The sequence below is a fragment of the Paramormyrops kingsleyae genome, chromosome 8, assembly GCF_048594095.1.
Source record: "Paramormyrops kingsleyae isolate MSU_618 chromosome 8, PKINGS_0.4, whole genome shotgun sequence".
NCBI lineage: Eukaryota > Metazoa > Chordata > Actinopteri > Osteoglossiformes > Mormyridae > Paramormyrops > Paramormyrops kingsleyae.
This window is the reverse complement of record NC_132804.1, coordinates 26,879,372-26,899,295: the sequence shown is the minus strand read 5'-3', so window position 1 is coordinate 26,899,295 and position 19,924 is coordinate 26,879,372.

The following is a 19,924-nucleotide window of genomic DNA, read 5'->3' as shown; positions in this document are numbered from 1 at the left end:
TGTAGCATATCTTGTACTTCTTGTAAGAAAATTGACAAGTCGTTCCAGTTTATGCTCTCTCAAGTGAATACAACATTCAAGAAAGACCCGTCTCATGCCCCGAGAATGTAGGTGAAGGGGAAAAGTAGATATTATACCACAGTTTTAAAAAGTCATTTTTTCTTCTACATATGACCCAAGTGAAGGGGAAGGTAGCAGCTTCTCTTTCCAGGAAAGTCCTGCGTAGATCATTGCATCCTGGGTGACATGTGACAAGCCTCCTCAGATCTGGTGACGTCACGTGACTGAAAAGCAAAGACCCCCAAGCTTCCGCTAGCCTAAATGACAAAGAGGATTAAAATCACTTAACAAGAATAATCTCAAAGAACTTCGGGCAAAGGCAGTGGGAAAACCATTCACTGGAAAGCACTGCAACACTGGAAAAATTTCTACATAGCTATTGTTGTGGTAACAGCCATCGTTCATCAGATAGTATACTTTGTTTATCCATCCATCAACCCATCTGTTCAAATACACCAATCAGCCATAACATTAAAACCACTGGCAGGTGAAGTGAATAACATTGATTATCTCATTACAGTAGCATCTGTCAAGGATGCCATTATATATTAAGCAAGTGAACAGTCAGCTCTCGAATTTAATGTGTTGGAAGCAGGAAAAATGGACAAGTGTAAGGATTTGAACAACTTTGCCAAGGGAGGCTTGACAACTGGGCCAGAGCATCTCCAAAATGACCAAATGCAGTGGTCTGTACCTACCAAAAGTGGTCCAAGGAAGGGCAACCAGTGAACCAGCATCAGGGTCATATCTGCTCAAGGCTCATTGATGCACATGGAGAATGAAGGCTAGCCCAAGCCAGCAGAGGCAATGTGATGTTCTGGGCAATGTTCTGCTGGGAAACCTTGGATCCTGGCATTCATCTGGATGTTATTTTAAAACGTATCACCAACCTAAACATTGCTGCAAACCAAGTACACCCCTTCATGGCAAAAGTATTCCCCAATGGCAGTGACCTCTTTCAGCAGGATAATGCCCTTTGCCACACTACAAAAAATGTTCAGGAATGGTTTGGGGAACATGAAAAAGAGTTCAAGGTGTTGATTTGGCCTCCGAATTCCCCAGATCTCAATGCAATCAAGCATCTGTGGGATGTTCAGGACAAACAAGTCCAAGCCAAGGAGGTCCCACCTTGCAACTTAAAGGACTTACATGATCTGCTGTTGATATCTTGCTGCCAGATACCAAAGGACACCTTCAGAGGTCTTGTGGAGTCCATGCCTCAGCATCTCAGAGCTGTTTCGGTGGTACAAAGATAACCTACACAACATTAAGCAGGTGGTTTCAATGTTATGGCTGATTGGTGTATATATACTGGGTAGCAGTATATATTTTCATGGCTTCTAAAGCTATTTGCCCTCTATTCCCATAAGTATCAGGCTGTATATTTGTCCCTGTACCCTGTGTTTTTCAATCCTGCTCAAACTCAATACTTACATGGCATTTCAAGAAAATTCTGCTGACATTTCCATCGCAAAAGGGAATTATGCCATGGCCTACTATAAACACTCCCAGCATAATGTGCTATATATACAGTCTTCAAAGAAAATAATGGGCAATATTGCATATACATAATACACAAACACATACTTCAAAAAAGTATTAACTGTTGGTCTATAAAAAAAAAAGAAAGTAGCAGGTCAAATATTTACCGAACCTTCATTGTACAATTTCATTTTGTTACTTACACAGCTATTTTCACTATTGTGTTGTTGTCAATTGTTCTAATGTTCCAGATCTAAAAATCTATACATCAAAGGGAAATTAGAAATTATTTTCCATTTTCACTTTCACTTTCTGTATAACAATGAAAGGCCCTGTAATTTGTTTCACTTAATGGACATGGATAGTTCATCTGAGCGAAGTATTCTGCCTGCGGTTTGTGGCAAAAATTAAGAGTCCAGTTTTGGATATCCAAGTAAATGCCTTGATGTGTTTGTTTGATTTTTTTTACTCAAAACCCAGTTCATTTTTCTATCATAGTGGGTTAATGAAATCAATTCATTAGTTTGAGCAAGAAATTAATTAACAGAGCCATAAAATGGCAGACTGAATGTTCAGGCCATTTGTGTTAGAACGCCTGCAGCTCAATGGGTAAGTTAAGCATAATGTTTACTAATGACCCGCTATGTGTCTCTGCAATAAGAGTTCATCATCCCAAGCCCTAATAAATATATTTTTATCCGGCATTTTTAAAGCAATATCCCTCACATGTGCTCGGAAGGTGCACGCAATTTGTAAAAATGTGCCCCCATCCGGAAAACAATTTACTGATGCTTTAGTGCGGTTAAATTGCCTGTTTCCAATCCAGTGAATTAAAAACAAATTCACTTATGACGCATGTGATATCAGTTTTGAACAGTATTTGCAAGAGGCCTGCATTTCTGCAGAATTGTGAATGAGTAGCAAAGTTCATAATTCATTCTGCAGTCTTACTTTTAACAGATTCACCTAAGTGCATATCTATAACCGGACCTATGCATCTAGAATCCATGCTATACAAGTAAGTATCAATACTAAAATTACACCTAAACATTTATAATTACTGTCGTCTGTACCAAACTTTGTTATAAAGTTGTACGTGATTATATATTTTTACATGCTATTTGCTATGTATAAATTTTTCCATCCTCCTTGAAATAAACCTTTATTTGGAAGCTCACATGTATCGCTCTTAAAATCCAGACACATGAATGAATAATCATCTTAGTGATAGCATCTATCTACATACCAATGTAATCAGTGTGAGCTATGTAGCTATTTTCGGCTAAGTGGTCAGGAGCGCGTGAGGCATGCAAAGTCTTTTGGGAGGATCTAGTAGTTGGTAATTGGTAAATCTCAGCTGTAATAAAGAGGCCTTTATGGAGTTGCAAGCATTTGTTTGGAAATACAGTGGAAATCGCTTAGAGTGATCACATCTATCTGGGTGAAATTGATCATAAGCGGATGATCTGTCATACGCACAGCGGCAGGCAATAATCACCTGACGACAGGTTCTATATAAAACAGACGCGATCACTAAACAGATCGCGAAGTATTGTTGCCATCCATGACACATACCAACCATTCATTTGTGTATTGTCTCTCCCGCTTGCCTTGCCTGTTCCGTCCTGCCCTGCTGTCTCACCTGCCCGACCCGCCTCTTCTGTCCTGCCTGCCTCCTTGATCCAGTCTCCCTGCCCGCCTGCCCTCTCTGTCCTGCCTGCCCGATCGTCTCTCATCGTGTTCCCCGTCCCTCCGTCTCCTCGTCCCGTCTCTCTACGTAGGACTGACCTTCCCGTCATCTGACCCTCCGCGACCAACCCGACTATTTTACTGGATTCTCCCTGTCTGCTTTGGTGTACCCAATCTTAGAAATAAACAGCTCTCTCACATATTGGGGTTCGCCTCTTCCCTCATCGCGGAGTGTGACAGAATACTTCGCCTTAATAACACGGACCCCGCGGAGAACCAGAGGCTGCAGCAGCAGGTCGACCATCTAACCAACCTTGTCTCCCAGCTATTAGAAGGACGGGCGGCGCTGGCTGATCTACCCTCTTCTCCACCCAGAAGGTCAGTCTCAGTGCCAGTCGCAATGCCTAAGAAGTATGATGGCAATCCTGACCAGTGTCAAGCCTTTCTAATGCAGTGCATGCTGTTTATTGAAGAACACCTGGAGCACTTCTCCAATGAAACAGCCCAAGTCCGGTTCCTCATTTCGCTTCTCACCGGTCGTGCGCGAGATTAGGCAACAGCCTTATGGATGGATGACAGCCTACTTATAGACTCTGCATGAGAATCTCAGAAGGCGTTTAAGGGGATTTTTGATCATCCCGCTGTCGGACGCAGTCTGGGGGAGAGATTATTTGATCTTAAACAGGGAACCCAAACTGTGGCGGAATTCGTGCTGAAATTTCCCACCATATCAGTGGGACGGCGCTGGCCAGAAGAAGTCCTCAGAATCCTGTACAGACAAGTGCTCAACCCGGAAGTACAGGACGAGCTGACCTCCCAAGGTGCCACCCTGTCCTTTGAGGACTACATCGGTCTTTCTGTTGCGATCGACAACAGCATTCGGGATGACCCCGCCAAATCAACGCTCCAGCACCCTCTACTGTCCCGGAGGAACCGGTGGAACCTATGCAGCTCGGACGCACCCCCGCTCTCCACCACCGAGCGATGCAGACATGCGGCCCAGGAATTGTGTCTGTACTGTGGGGCAGCGGGACATCTTTTACGTTCCTGCCCTGTTCGACCACCACGACCCGACACCCGACAATCTAGTCCGGATTCGCAAAGGGGATGAATGGAAGACCTCCTTCATCACTAATACAGGCCAGTACAAGTATCTTGTGATGCCTTATGGGTTAGCTAACAGCCCCTCCATTTTCCAGGCCTTCATGTACACGGTGTTCCAAGACATGGTAAACCGGTTTGTGGTAGTTTACATTGATGACATTCTGATTTATTCATCCTCCCTCTCTCAGCATGTCTGTCACGTCGGCCAGGTCCTCCAGAGGCTACAGGACTTCCACCTCTTCGCGAAGGCTGAAAAATGTGAGTTCCACCAGACCCAGGTGTAGTTCTTGGGTTATGTTATTCGTCCAGGCGAGGTAGCCATGGACGAACGTAAAATTACTGCCGTTCAACAATGGCCACTCCCTCATACCATTAAGGAACTGCAGCAGTTTCTAGGTTTCGCAAACTTCTACCGATGCTTCATACGAAATTTTAGCCAGGTAGCCGCTCCTCTCATCTCGCTCACAAGGGGTGCGAGTTCCCACCTGAAGTGGAATCCCGAAGCAAACGCCTCCTTTCATCATCTAAAGCAAGCCTTTTGGCTCCTGTCCTACAACAGCCATGTACAGACCACCCCTTTGAAGTCGAAATGGATGCCTCGGAGTCCAGAGTAGGCGCAGTACTTATTCAACGTCATCCGGTAACTGGCCGCCAACACCCGTGTGCTTTTTTTTGCAAAAAACTTACATCCACAGAACGTAACCACGACATGGGGGACCAAGAGCTCTTCGCGATCAAGTTGGCTCTAGAAGAATGGAGGCACTGGCTAGAGGGATCACGTCACCCATTCCGAAATCTAGAGTATCTGCAGAAGGACAAACGTCTGAACCCACGCCAAGCCTGCTGGACCATGTTCTTTGCTCGGTTTAATTTCAAAGTTACTTACTTTCCAGGTAAGAAAAATGCAAAAGCTGACGCTCTTTCTCGACAGTTCGATTCCCCCGAATCAACCTCTCCTGCCGAAACCATCCTGTCACCTACCTGTTTTGCCGCACCCATCACCTGGTCCCTCGAGGAGAACCTCCGACAGCACAACGAACGCTCCACACCTCCTCCCAGATGCCCACCTGGATGGCTTTATGTCCCAAGTTCCCAACGGGCTGCCATACTCAAGTGGGTACACACCTCCTGTAACACAGGGCACCCCAGGGTGCTCACAGCGACTGGTACTGGTGGCCAAGATGGAGATCGACGGTTGAAGAATATGTGGCCTCGTGTCCTGAGTGCTCCCAACTAAAGCCGTCCCACCAAACACCTGCTGGCCTGCTTCAACCCTTACCCATCCCATCTCGTCCCTGGTCTCACATGGCTACGGACTTTATCACCGACCTTCCAACCTCCCGAGGTAATACCGTCATACTCACTGTGGTGGATCGTTTCTCCAAAATGTGTCGTCTAATCACACCTCTCTGTCCTGCCTGCCCGATCGTCTCTTATCGTGTTCCTCGTCCCTTCGTCTCCTCGTCCCGTCTCTCTACGTAGGACTGACCTTTCCGTCATCTGACCCTCCGCGACCAACCTGACTATTCTACTGGATTCTCCCTGTCTGCTTTGGTGTACCCGATCTTAGAAATAAACGGCTCTCTTGCATATTGGGGTTCTATGGACAAGCATTGCTATTTACTTCATTTTATTGACCAATTTCAAAATACAGTTCAGCTGTTCAAATTACAGTACTGCACAAATTAATACTGAACTGTGTATAATTCAAATATGCTATAATATAGTACTATACATAAATATTCAGTTCAATTCATTTTTATTTATACAGCACATTTTCACAACATTATATTGCCTCAAAGTGCTTGTAGTTTCGCTGCTGCATCTCATTGGCTCGTTTTTGGCAGTTGATCATAAGCTTTGATGATGTCATTGAGAGAAAATGACTTTCTTTTTCCCGTCGTGTTTTCTATGCACACAGAATTAACCTCAGGTAGCTAGCCAGAAGCAGACGGGTTATCGCAAGGCAAAGCAGGGCAATCGAAGTAATGTTAAAGAAAATGTTAGAGTAGGAGAATGGACCAAACCTGGGTGTCTGTTGTCTTATGTAGTCTGGGAGTTGACTGAATGGTGGGGTGGGTGTAGTTTTTCCCTCTGTGGTGGGGTCTGGTTGGCTGCCCCGGGCTCTGTGGTGCCCGGTGGTGCCGCTGCTCTGGGCCCCCGGACTGGATGGGCCTCGGCTCTCCCGCCCTGGGTGGATTTCGGGGAACGGGGGTGCTTATGGGGGTCAGCGGGGGGGCTGGCTCCAGAGGGGGGGTACTTTGCCCCCCCCGATCCTTTCCTCCCCATCCCTAAATGCTTCCCTCCTCCCGCTCCGTCACCCCAACACACATATAGGGCTTTGAGGTGCAGGTGCGTCGCTGGGATGCAGGGGATTCCTCCTCTGTCCCCCCGTGGCCACCTGTGTCTCAATCACACATCACAACTTAGACACTCTCATTACTTACTCTCTCATGACACATACATTTAGGGCCTTGGGGGTGGGCACAAGGAATGGCGTCCAGAGGGCGGTCTGTTCATTCAGCCTTACCTCTGGTGCCAGTGCCCACTTCTCAATTTTAAGTTGCATATAGACATTGAGGGTTCTGGGGAGGGGCCGAGCTGACACCAGCTGCTGATTGGCAGAGGGTGGTTAGCACCATGCCCTTCCCCTGTTTTAAAGCACTTTAGAACAACACGCACCAACACCACATATGAGCGGGCGGAGGGAAGCATGGGGTCTTTTCACACCCACGTTCTCTGTTCACCATCTGGGGCCGGGGGCTGGGAGGAGCTGGCCGTCCGGTCGGGGTCTGGGCTGGTGGGCTTCTCGGCTGCTGTGGGGTCCGGGGTGGTCTTCTTGTCCCCATGCCAGAGGAAAAAAGGGATCCATCTCCGAGGTCTGGTGGCGGATTGCCCCTCTGGGGGCGGTGGTGCCTAGATCTCGGAGTATAGAGTATATATGGGGAGTGTGAGTGTGTGTACGGCGTTCATTTCTGTGTCTTCATGTTGGGCGAATGGGTGAATATTTGTTTATGTGTGCATGAGGGTGGGAACGTATGCTTGTGTATGTGTGTGCCTGTCTGTCTATACGTATGTGTCAGGTTGGGTCTTAGACTCCACCTGAAATAACATCTCAGGCTCTATTACCCCCCGCCACACTCCCTGCTGGTGGATGAGGCCCCCGGCCGCCGATGCGTTGGTGGTTCTCGATGTCTGGGGCTGGATGCTCTGGTGTGTGCTGGCTCACTCTCGGCGGTTGCCTGCCGGGGCCTGGCCCTTCCGGCTCTGTCGGGGCCCTGGCTGGGGGGTGGGGGGTCCCTTGGATCTCTGGGCCCGGGGTCCGGTCTGCCCTGGTGTGGCCGGCCGCCGGCGGGGCCTGCGTGCTCGTCGCCACGGCCCCCTGGGGCTCCTGTGATGTGGCTGCCGGATGGCCCCCCTCCGGAGCGCTCCTCTGCCCTTTTCTCGGTGGGGGCTGCAATTGTCCCTGCGTTGGTCCTCCTGGGGTTCCCGTGCCCTGGGGGGCCTCTGGATATCTGGGGCCCGGGTCTCCCCCGTGTCGACTTCATGTCCTGGGTGGGCGGGGCTGTGGCTCCCCACACACACTACTAGACAATTACTTGGAGAAACCTTAGGAACACCAGCGCGCTGACACACAGGTGTGCACACAGGTGCTCACGGACACGTGCTCACGGACACACACTGTCTTGATCGGCTGTTGTTTCTGGGCATGGGTTGTAAGGCTGGTTGTGTGTGCTGTTCAATAACATTTAACGTTTGATGGTCGTTGTGATTAGTACAGATGTTGTATGTTGTCTTTCTCTTTTCAACAGACATGGAAGCAGATTATCTGTTTTGTTTTTTTCTTGTTTTTTTTTTTTTTTTTTTTTTTTTCTGTTTTCTTTCCATTCCTCTCTCTCCCTCTCTCTCTCTTCCCTCCTTCTCCTTTGTCCCCCCCCTCCCTCTCCTTCTTTTGAGGAAGTAAATAAAAATATAAAATAAAATAAAAAAAAATAAATAAATAGTAATTTAAAAAAAAAAAAATAAAAATAAAAAAAAAAAATAGATACAGTCCCCCGCAGAGGGGGGGTGGAGGAGGGAATATATAAAAAAAAAAATAATAATAATAATGTATAGTGTAATGTATAAAAAGATCCTAAATGAACACTGTAAGCAGACTACTTCATTATTATAAGCAAATGGAGTTTATGCTGACACTAAATTGATGAACCACTAAAAAAATTAGCAGAAGCTAATGATAACCACTAACTGCTAACTTTTATTATATGAATTTAGCTTTGGTTTAGTCTTTGGATCTGAAACCCTTAAAAATGTCCATAGAGAGCTAAAATTTTAACGTAGCTTAACACTGAAGTCCCATCTGTCAGACTAGAGTGATTGCCAGGTGATATTTAGGACTTACCCAATCTATGATTGGCTTCTGTAGAGTCCCTGGAATAAATTTGTGTTGACATTTTCTTTCTACCATATTCCATTTGTGAGATGTAAGCATTTTTGTAGGAGAAGCCCTAACTGGCCCCTGCTGACATTTTGCCCTCAGTGAAGCCTCTAGGAAGGAGGGTTTATTGGTCTATTGCTCTGTCAATCTCAGTTTACACCTTGGTTTTAGCAAGCAAGCCCACTCTTTCTTTTTCAATAATGGTAGAATCCGCCAGAGATTTTAGTCTCCCTACTTGGCAGTTTTTGGTTCCTCTCCTCCAAGGTCATCTGGCTTATACTTTTATTTCTTTGTCTTTCCTTTTCCCTGTTTTGTATTATTCTGTCTTAATGATGTTATAATGTATCACAACATACCCATGTGAAGCACCTCAGGGGAACTCTGTTGTGAAAGGCGCTATACATAAATAAACTGAATTGAATCAAATTGAATCGAATCAAATCAAATCAGGTCAAATCAGAACCCAGAAAATACGATCAGTACCTGTATCACAAAGCAGAATTTCTTGTTTAGCCAGATAACTTGTCGAGTTTAAGATGGTTGCGAACGCACCTTTTTTCAGTGTACATTCATTTTCTCTGAATCACAATTACGCACTTTTCAGAAATGATCTTAGATCAAATGTAGGGTGGTTTCTACAAACCTTTTTATAAATAAGGCCCCGGGTTTTTCTTGGTCAATTGTACAATCGGTTTCATTAAGGTGTCAATAACACATCTGACTCCACCTCATTTTAACAGGATCACGGCCAGCGGAGCTCCGATGTACATTTGCTATTTGAACGACGTGGGCGCTGGACTGGGAAAGTGACAACTGAGACATGCTAGCAAAGACACCAGGCTCTGCTTTGTGCCAGGTGTAAAATTGGTCCCTGTGAATTTTTGTGGTATGGGGTTTACTGTGGGGTGTCTTTGGATTGAGGTAACAGAGTAACAGGAAGCCAGACCAGTACAAAGGATTCCTAATGAAAGTGTTTCAAAATCAGTACAGTCCAGGGGCATCACCAGGGCTGTTTTACACTAATTAATTTCAACCAGCATTTTCATTAATTATCCGCAAAATCAGAGCCCCCTAGTAAAGGCTTAGCCCCCCTTTTCATGAATCTCTCGTGACGCTCGTGACACATACATTTCAATAACAATGTGTATATTTATATTTCCATGCATTTTGAATGTGGAAGATCTGTATCTACAGCGTCTAGGCTGGGCCTGGGCAATTATTTTCGGTGGGGGCCAAATGCAAGCTTCAGCAGTTTTTAATGATGATTTTCATGTCCCTTGAAAGATATGATAATAGGCTGGATTTTGCTATATATATTATTAAATTTGTTGGAAAAAATGTGTTCATCCATGTAGACTTGAACATAACACTTTACCAGTGTGCCAGTAAAAATATCAGTGCTGGAAATGGCCTGGAGGAAGGTTTGGTTTCGCTCAGGTCTGTTCTAGATGCACACAAAAGACAATCTAAAATCTACATGCTTCTGCAGTATATTATACAATATGTGCTGTATGGGATGGAGTTGCCCTAAATATTACACTTTGGTTGCATTTTGCCATGATAGCGCAAACGCCTTTAAAGGTATCCGTTTCTCCTCCAAAAATGGTCACTTTATGGTTTTCTTTTCTCAATCTGATTCCCCCTCAGTTCTAACATGAACTATCTTAACGAAATCTGTCACAGTCCATAAACCAGGCCATTGCCTCATTAGATGAAAGGACTATGTAGGAATGGATGTGTCAGTAGTGAGAGTACAGCATCCAGAGGTTATGCATTAATATTACGAGTTTTATTCAGGGCCCAGGTAGTTAAGCTTCCTTCATGAAGTTGTGCTGAAAGGGATAATTATCGTGAAAATAAACTGAAATGTGAAAACTTTAAAAGTAATAAATAATTGGATTTTCTTTGCAGTTATGCTAACTGCTGTGTCTAAAATGTCCAAAGTGTATGTGTTGGTGTGTGTGTGTGTGTGTGTGTGTGTGTGTTTGTGGGCAAAATGCTGATTTATACAAGCCAGAGAAGGAGGGCTGGGTGTCGCCAATCAGCCATCAGTACCCTGGTCACCTGACTCTCCTTCATGTGATGGCCCTAAGCCCCGCCCCCTCCCTCAGCAATACTTCCTGCTCTTATTGTGAAGCGTAAAGAAGACAGAGGGGCATGTGAGATGAGATGGCCATCCAGACTACGCCGCTCCTCTGTCAGAAGCGAACTTGCTCAGGGACGTCGAGGCCGCAGCCTGGAACATGGTGGCTGAGTCACTTTGTCATTCGCTGCTCGCTCTGCAGCTGCTCACCCAAATCTCTTCATTCTACGTACAAGTTTATACAAAAATCCTCTTATTCTTATGCCAGGTTAGTCAGGCTAAATGGAGATTTAAGACAATTCACATCTACAGAAATAAACAAGGAGAGAGGCCATGAAATTTGACGTTTTAAGTTGCTTTGAGGATGCTTTTATCCAAAGTGGCCTACATTTAAGAATGCAGGGTCAGACGGTCCCTATAGCAACTGGGGGTTAAGAGCCTTGCTCAAGCGCTCAACAGTGAAACCATGCTGCTGACCCTGGGATTTGAACTGGTGACCTTCTGATCATTCACTGAGCCACACACTGCCCCCAGTATATAAATATAGACATATATATACTGTATATCAATTGTGCACTTTTCTGTCTGATGTGTTTTGTATGAGGGAGTGGTGTGTCTATCTGTTTTGGCTTTGTATAGTCAAATTAGATGGGAACTATAATGTGTGTGTGTGTGGATTATGTTTATATTACATTGTGGGAACCAAATGTTCCCCAGAATGTAATAAAAACCTTTTTTCGGGTCCCCAGAAAGATCTGTGAATGCAATGAGAACTTAAAAAGCCAGGCGTGTCATATTGTCTTCGGTTACTTATGGTTAAGCTTAGGGTTGGGTTGAGGTTAAGATCGTCATGTTGGGATTAGTGTTCTCCCCATGGAAATGAATGGAGAGTCCCCACAAAGAAATAATTACAATCCTGTGTGTGTGTGTGTGTGTGTGTGTGTGTGTGGGACTGGTATCCCAGAAGTGCCCTCTGCCTTGTACAGGATGGAGGAACAAGGGCAGCCGACCCCATGACCATGACAAGATGGCTGGATGGATGGGTGGATATTTAGTAAATCAGTATGAGTTATGAATTTTCCCACCCAACAATACTACAATGCTGATATCTGAGAACAGTATTTCTGAGTATAATAGCTTCAACTATAATCCCTACAGAACAGCATAATTTTGCTGTATGTATAAAACCTTTTATAACACTTATTACTGCTGGGGCCCTTTTACTTTCTAAAAGTTTACTCAGTTATGCTCAGTTTTATATTTAATTGTTATAATAAATCAGTTGTATTTCTGAACATAAATTCTGATTCATTTCAAATGAGTTTTTTTTTTCTTTTTTTGGTTACAGATATAAAAACTAGGAAGGCAGGTCCGATATAAATCATTGTCACATATCTGCAAATGTCTGTCTGTTTTCCTGCTGATCCATCTGGGGGTGTTTCCAACAACAGCACCATAGAGGAGACTCACATTTACTGCAACTCTCACCGAGCTTTATGAATGTGACAAATGAACTCTCACAGTCAAAACACTGAAATGTCATATTTAACGTAACTTAGATATTGAAATATCTGTATTAGGCAAATATAGTGGAGTTGAGTTCAGCAGAGATTTGAGATCCACATCCTGTCTTTTCGGTGTTCTCTGGGAATTTTGCATTTGCCTGTGCTGGGCAGGCATGTGTCCATTTGAGGGGGGGGGTTGCATTTTTTGACATTTTGAAGTGTTACTTTTTTTGACATTTTTTGACATTTTGACATGTCACTTTTTGACATTTTATTGAAACATGAGCTCCACTAAATATTGCTTGCTGTGTGTAATATGCTGTACTGGCTTAAAGGGATGGCAGACAGATTGTCTCTGTGTATTGTGTATGTAGACTACCACTGTGTATTTGTCTGTGTATACAGACTGCCTTTCTGTACTGTGTGTTTAGACCAGTGTTTCTCAAAGCTGGTCGTTGGGGACCTCCAAATAGTCCGGTAGGGAGCTGGGATGGAGCAAAAACGTGGACTTTCTGAGGGTCCCTGAGGGTCCCCTGTGTGATGTATGTAGACTGCCATCACGTATTGTAAGTGAAGATTGCCCTTGGTATTTTTATGAGGTATTCATTCTTTTTTCAGGGATAGCAGTAATTACTATCCTTGAGGTGCACAAACTTTGTTACATAATGAGCATCTGCCAGTGGGAAGCTGCGTCCAATCGAGGCTCTACGTTTACTGATAAAATATTAAAAACCCCTCCTACTTCTGCAGTCTCATGAACAGCACTTCTCAAAGGACAAACTCACTGACCTCCACCTAGTTAAATGCTTTTTATATTTAGTTTATATTTAACAGGATGAATTAAACTGAATCAGTACAGAGCGCAGAAATGTAGGAATTATTGGCAGGTGCAGCGTCACACCTTCAGATCTGTGACCTGAGGGTTTGTATGTGAACTGAATGTCAAACAAGTCAACAAAAATGATAAGCAATCGTTTTGTTCAGGCAAAGAGAGGCAATGTGGTCAAATGGTCAAATGGCACAGTGTCGGTCATTAAGCAGAAAAATAGCAATAATAACTGAATCAAACAGCCAAGCAATGCTTCTGCGCAGTCAGGGAAAATCCTGCAAACGAAAGCGAAATGTCTCCACTGGCCACGTGACCTACCAGCTCCTGCAGATGCGCGGGATCAAAAGGAGCCGAACTTGAGAAGCTTCCAGAGGAAGTGCGCTCGCTTCAAATCCAGCGTGAAAGGAGAACTCAGCACGGATGTCCCCCCCGGAACATTCTGGGAGCACGCGTCACTACGCTACATCTGCAGGCTCTTCACGAGAGCCATGAATGCTTTTCAGTCCATTATCTGGTTCAGCTTCTTGGGCTCCTCAGCAAGTAAATAAAAAGTAAATGTGACTGTGAGCTGAAATGTGCAGTAACACAGGCAGGGCCAGATAAGCACACAGCCTACAGCGTCGCTTCACATAGTTTTTCCAAAATAACCCAAGTGCATGATAGTCTTTGTGTCAGGCTAAGTGCAGCTAATTAACTGGGCTCCACGGATTGAGTGTCTCATGCCCTCTTCCTGGGCCCTTGATGAGCTGTGTGTCCCATGACCTCCTCATGGCCTCCCAACGATCCGTATGTCCCGTGTCCCCTTCCTGGGCCCCCAATGACCCTTTTGTCCCATGCCCTCCTCCTGAGCCCTCAATATAATGTATGTCCCGTGTCCCCTTCCTGGGCCCCCAATGACCCTTTTGTCCCATGCCCTCTTTCTGAGCCCTCAATGGACTGTGTATCCCGTGCCCCCTTGCTGGGGCCCCAATGACCGGTGTGTCCCATGCCCCCTTCCTGCGCCCCCAATGACTCATGTGTCCAGTCTCCCCTCCTGGGTCCCTGATGACCTGTATGTCCAGAGTCCCCCTTCCTGGGCCCTTGGCAGACACTGTCATCTCCGTCCCATGTGTACTGCTCATTCCAGTCACGACCCTCCAGTCAGGAGACAAATGGATCAGCACCAACAGTTAAGTTTGTTCCCTTAATAAACCATCAGGATATGTCACCTCTTATTCCAGGGACAGTCGGTCAGTTCGTTCCCGCTTTGATATGTACTTCGACATAGTGAGATTTTTGGGTTAGTGAGTTCATTGAAACATTTGCTTTGTATCCTGTAGACATGTAATTTCCATATGAAAATTCACCTTCCTGCTCAATAACAAACTCGACTTGATAGAGCAACAGGAAAAGATTCATTTATAATGTTAAACCCATCACTGGAAAATTTAATTGCAAACACAGCACAGCATATTTTTGGTGCTGTGAACAGTCTCAGAATATTCACACACACAACATAGGCAAAATAAGCAAAAGAAGTTTCACTTAAGGCTTTTTTATAAAGTGCACATATCATTCCATGCCATTATTCATATGAGCGTTTCATTTTTTGCTCACTCAAACACATTCCTAATGGCTGTAGCTCAAGGTAATGAATTTCAAAATCAAAGTATCTTTTATTGTCAGATTGAAATATATGGTGGGTGGGGCCATATAAACACAGAATGACGTGACATTTTAAGACATGACACTAAGATGGGGACAGAGACAGAGAGACACAGTTAACGACCTGATTGGCGGGTAAGGATTTCATTTCATTACGTCCCCATGGATGCTCACACTGTCAGGCCGTGATACAGGTACAGGCCATGTACACCAGTGATGAGTATCACTGAGTAAGATGGTGGAGTATCACTGAGTAAGATGGTGGAGTATCACTGAGTAAGATGGTGGAGTATCACTGAGTAAGAAGTGCCATAATGAGTGTGGAAATGGGCATCAGATATGGGGCATTCAAAGCGGCGATGGGCCGAAGATGTGAGCGGCAGCGGCTAGGGGTGCCCACATCCCCGAAGAGGGCTGGCGAGGCTGGGCATCAGCTGTGGCTAAATCGGGATTCTCTGGAACAGCAGCTCTCGGGGGCAGCGGGATGGCAGGAGGGAGGAGTTAGTGTCAGCCCTCACCTGCGCCTCCGAGCACCTGGACGTGACGAGCTGATGCTGTCAGCACTTTATACCCTTTATAACCGAGTATGTTTTTCACCACATAAATATTCATGTTCTGCCAGCTCCAGTGTTACGGCGGAGTCGCTCCTGCCACCTCACACATGCGTGTGCGTAAAAACATGGGCATCCGCAGCTGCCGGAATCACAACGGCAGACGTGACTGGACGTCCCCAGCGTTGTTAGCAAGGCTGCGTTCAATCTGCACGTTCTGTCACCCCCCATTAATATAAGGGCCATCTGGTCATTATTCTCCTTCAGTAACTTTTCGGGGGGAAAAATGAAACAAATCTGAGCTGAAAATAGCCAGTCAGTCCATTCAGAAACAATACAGAATGGATAATGGCTTCTTTTATTGTTTGTTAAACTAAACAAAGTGCTTAGCTTTTTTCTTTTTTAAATCCCTGACATCATAATCCATCTAAAATTCTTTTGTTTTATTCGCCAGTTGATATAAGTACTGATTGGTGACTTTGGGAAATGAACAGCTCAGAGGATCTGGAATAAAATACCCAAGAATCCAATTCTTAATATCTTGAAATCGATATCTTGATTTTATATATTCCCTTCCTTGTTATAGGAAAAGGACAAGTGCTTAGATGATGGATGGATGGCATGAAATCTGAAATAAATATGCTTCACCTAAACTGTGCTTTTGCAAGAGTGCAAACACTGGGCAGATTCTGATGGAGATGAATCGCTTCTGAATGAATGAACAGGGAGAGTGTTTGGAACCAAAAGGCCAGATGGCCAATGAAAATCCCGCTCCGCCGCTGTACTGGCTGCATGCTGGGCACATGTCACTAGCGGTTTCTTTTCCGTTGACGACTTCACTTCCCCATCACAATAAACAGTCACTCAGGATCTTGTCAGGTCCCCCCACCCCCCCAGTCCCTTGATTAGATGCTACGGCGTCTAACCACGTGTCAGGATCTCTCCACTTCAGCTTCCCTGGCCAAGTCGAGAGCATCCCAGAATGCCACAGCAATCAGCAAATGATGCAAATCAGCATGGAGGAGGGGTAACATCCAGCCTGCGTGACGGAGGGCTGCCTTATCGCCCTTGGCGGGGGACGGTGACGGGTTTGAGTTCCATCTTCTTGTCATTTTTCATCCTTTTATTTCATCTGTGTTATATATTTAATAAACCCTTTGTGATTACTGGCAGAACATAACTGAGGATGCTTATAAACACGCATGCTACGTGCTAATAGGCTCTAATAGTGCACATACTCACCAGCGGTTGCTCGTCTTCTCCGTGACAGTTCATTGATCCCAGAGTTCATCTAACCTGAGGACAAACACTCTTCGGCTAGATGATCAGCCCATTAATATCCCATGAAACACTGCGGGGAGACAGTTATTGTAATAAGGTCTCCCGCTGTTGGCGTACTCTGCCAGAGAAGAACAACGATGTTTGTTCTGTGCGTGTTTAATTTGTCTTTGCCGAACATCATAATGCTGGAATTAATGGGATTCAGACTCTATTGAGTTCCTAATACAGTCGCAGTCCATGGGCTAATGCATGCGCTGCAACCATATTGCGTCTATTGGGTATCATTTGCCGCAAGGGGTTTAAACCTATTTTTCATACGCAGATGACAATTTTGATAAAGAAACATTGTGTATTTTATTCAAATAAAGTTGTATTTATGAAAAAAAATTAAGGAGAACTAAACTGATAAATTCTGGTTGGAGTATATTGTATTTTCTTTACAGCATTTGAATTTAGGAATTTAATTATTTATTTAAAGGAAAATCTAAATGATGTGTTGGCTAAAACATCATAGGACATTAAGCGGAATGAGTTTGCTAAAGTGCATTTGGGCTAATGTCCTTTCTTACGAATAAATATCCTAACACCCTTTACTCCATGGTCTATGGCAATTAACATTTGGAGAATAAGATAAAAGCTTTGTAATATTTTAACAAGCAACAACCTCAAATTCATTATGATAGTGGCATGACAAGATTGTGTAAAACTGTAATAAATATTAACAGATTTCCCCTGCTATCCAAAAGTAGGGAGTTACTATGAAACTTTACCTAAGCTGGAATAGCATAAAGCAAAGATTTGGGGAAGATGTGGGGAAATTTTTTGAGCCATCCCAGACCAAAAAAAATCACCCACCAGATCATACCAAATAACACAAAACCTAAAATAACATACAATACAAGCAGGGATGATAAGATAAATACAATGCCGATACAATGTAGAAATAATGTCTGTACAATATAGTTTCACTTACAAAAATCAATACAGTCATGCGTCACTTAACAACAGGGATACGTTCTGAGAAATGCGCCATTGGTCAATTTCGCTGTTGTGCGAACGTCATAGAGTGTACTTACACAAACCTACAGTAAACGTTATAGCCTACTAAACATGCTATAGCCTAAATAACGATAAAAAGTACAATAGGCCTATAGTACATTTATGAACCAGTAACAATTGATTATTTGCATTATCAAGTTCTATGTACTGTACATAAGTGTATGTGCTATACTTTTTTACAACTGGTAGCGCAGTAGATTTCTTTACACCAGCATCAGCACAAACACAAAACAAATGTGTGATGTGTTGCCCCTTGACGTTATGACGGCCATGACGTCACTAACTGATAGGACTTTTTGAGTTCCACTATAACCTGATAGGACCACTGTTATAAATGCAATCTATTATTGACCAAAACAACGCATTATGTGACGTTTGACTGTATGTCTGTAATTGGCTAGCTGATAAATGCTGAATGCCGTTTTCTCTTTTCTCCTTTTCTCGTAAAAATGCAAAATCCTCTTTGTATTTCTTTTGGTTAACGAAAACAGGTACTAATGTAAGTCGTTTGTAAAAGCGAAGTGTTGTAAAGGAAATGTCGTAATACACACACACACACACACACACACACACACACACACTTTATTGTCCCCACAGGGAAATTGGCCTTGGACTCTACAAAGCCAAAACAGATAGACGCACCACTTCCTCATACAAAACACATCAGACAAAAAAGTGCACTATTGATGTATATATGTCTATATTTATATACTGAGGGCAGTGTGTGGCTCAGTGAATGATCAGAAGATGATCAGAAACTCGTACGTAGAATGAAGAGATTTGGGTGAGCAGCTGCAGAGCGAGCAGCGAATGACAAAGTGACTCAGCCACCATGTTCCAGGCTGCGGCCTCGACGTCCCTGAGCAAGTTCGCTTCTGACAGAGGAGCGGCGTAGTCTGGATGGCCATCTCATCTCACATGCCCCTCTGTCTTCTTTACGCTTCACAATAAGAGCAGGAAGTATTGCTGAGGGAGGGGGCGGGGCTTAGGACCGTCACATGAAGGAGAGTCAGGTGACCAGGGTACTGACGGCTGATTGGCGACACCCAGCCCTCCTTCTCTGGCTTGTATAAATCAGCATTTTGCCCACAAACACACACACACACACCAACACATACACTTTGGACATTTTAGACACAGCAGTTAGCATAACTGCAAAGAAAATCCTATTATTTATTACTTTTAAAGTTTTCACATTTCAGTTTATTTTCACGATAATTATCCCTTTCAGCACAACTTCATGAAGGAAGCTTAACTACCTGGGCCCTGAATAAAACTCGTAATATTAATGCATAACCTCTGGATGCTGTACTCTCACTATCGACACCTCCATTCCTACATAGTCCTTTCATCTAATGAGGCAATGGCCTGGTTTATGGACTGTGACAGATTTCGTTAAGATAGTTCATGTTAGAACTGAGGGGGAATCAGATTGAGAAAAGAAAACCATAAAGTGATCATTTTTGGAGGAGAAACGGATACCTTTAAAGGCGTTTGCGCTATCATGGCAAAATGCAACCAAAGTGTAATATTTAGGGCAACTCAGTCCCATACAGCATATATCATACCGCAGGATACAGATTTTCGATTGTCTTTTGGGTGCATCTAGAACAGAACTGAACAAAAACCTTCCTCCAGGCCGTTTACTGGAAATGGAAATGACACTAAACATTTTTATGTTAATGTAGGCTATTTGACTGATTTTCTTTATTGCTAATGCTGAATGGAGAGTTTATTTTACTAAGCTTTAACGCTGCATTCCATTTACCTCGAAGGTTGGAACTCGGAACTGAGAATGACGTCACACACGAGTTATCTGCATTCCAGTACAGCAAGATGGGAAGCCATTTAGCATTACCAGGGACCCGTTTCAAAAGGCAGGATTTCTTGCTTAGCTGGATAACTTGTCAGATTTAACTTACTCCAGTTTAAATGCCCATTATCTTTGTTCACTTACATTTAGCCCAAACTACCTTAAATCCAAAAGTTATCTGGCTAAGCAAGAAATCCTGCTTACTAAAACCAGCCCCAGTTCTAGCCAGGTTAATTCTTAGCCATTGCTCACTATATCAGTTGGTAACAAGACATTACATGGTATTTTGCACATAAAAACACCACAGCAACATGTCCACAGATAGAGGTTGGACAGTACAGTGTGTACGACAGATTTAATAAGATGTAAGTGCTAATAAACAGTAT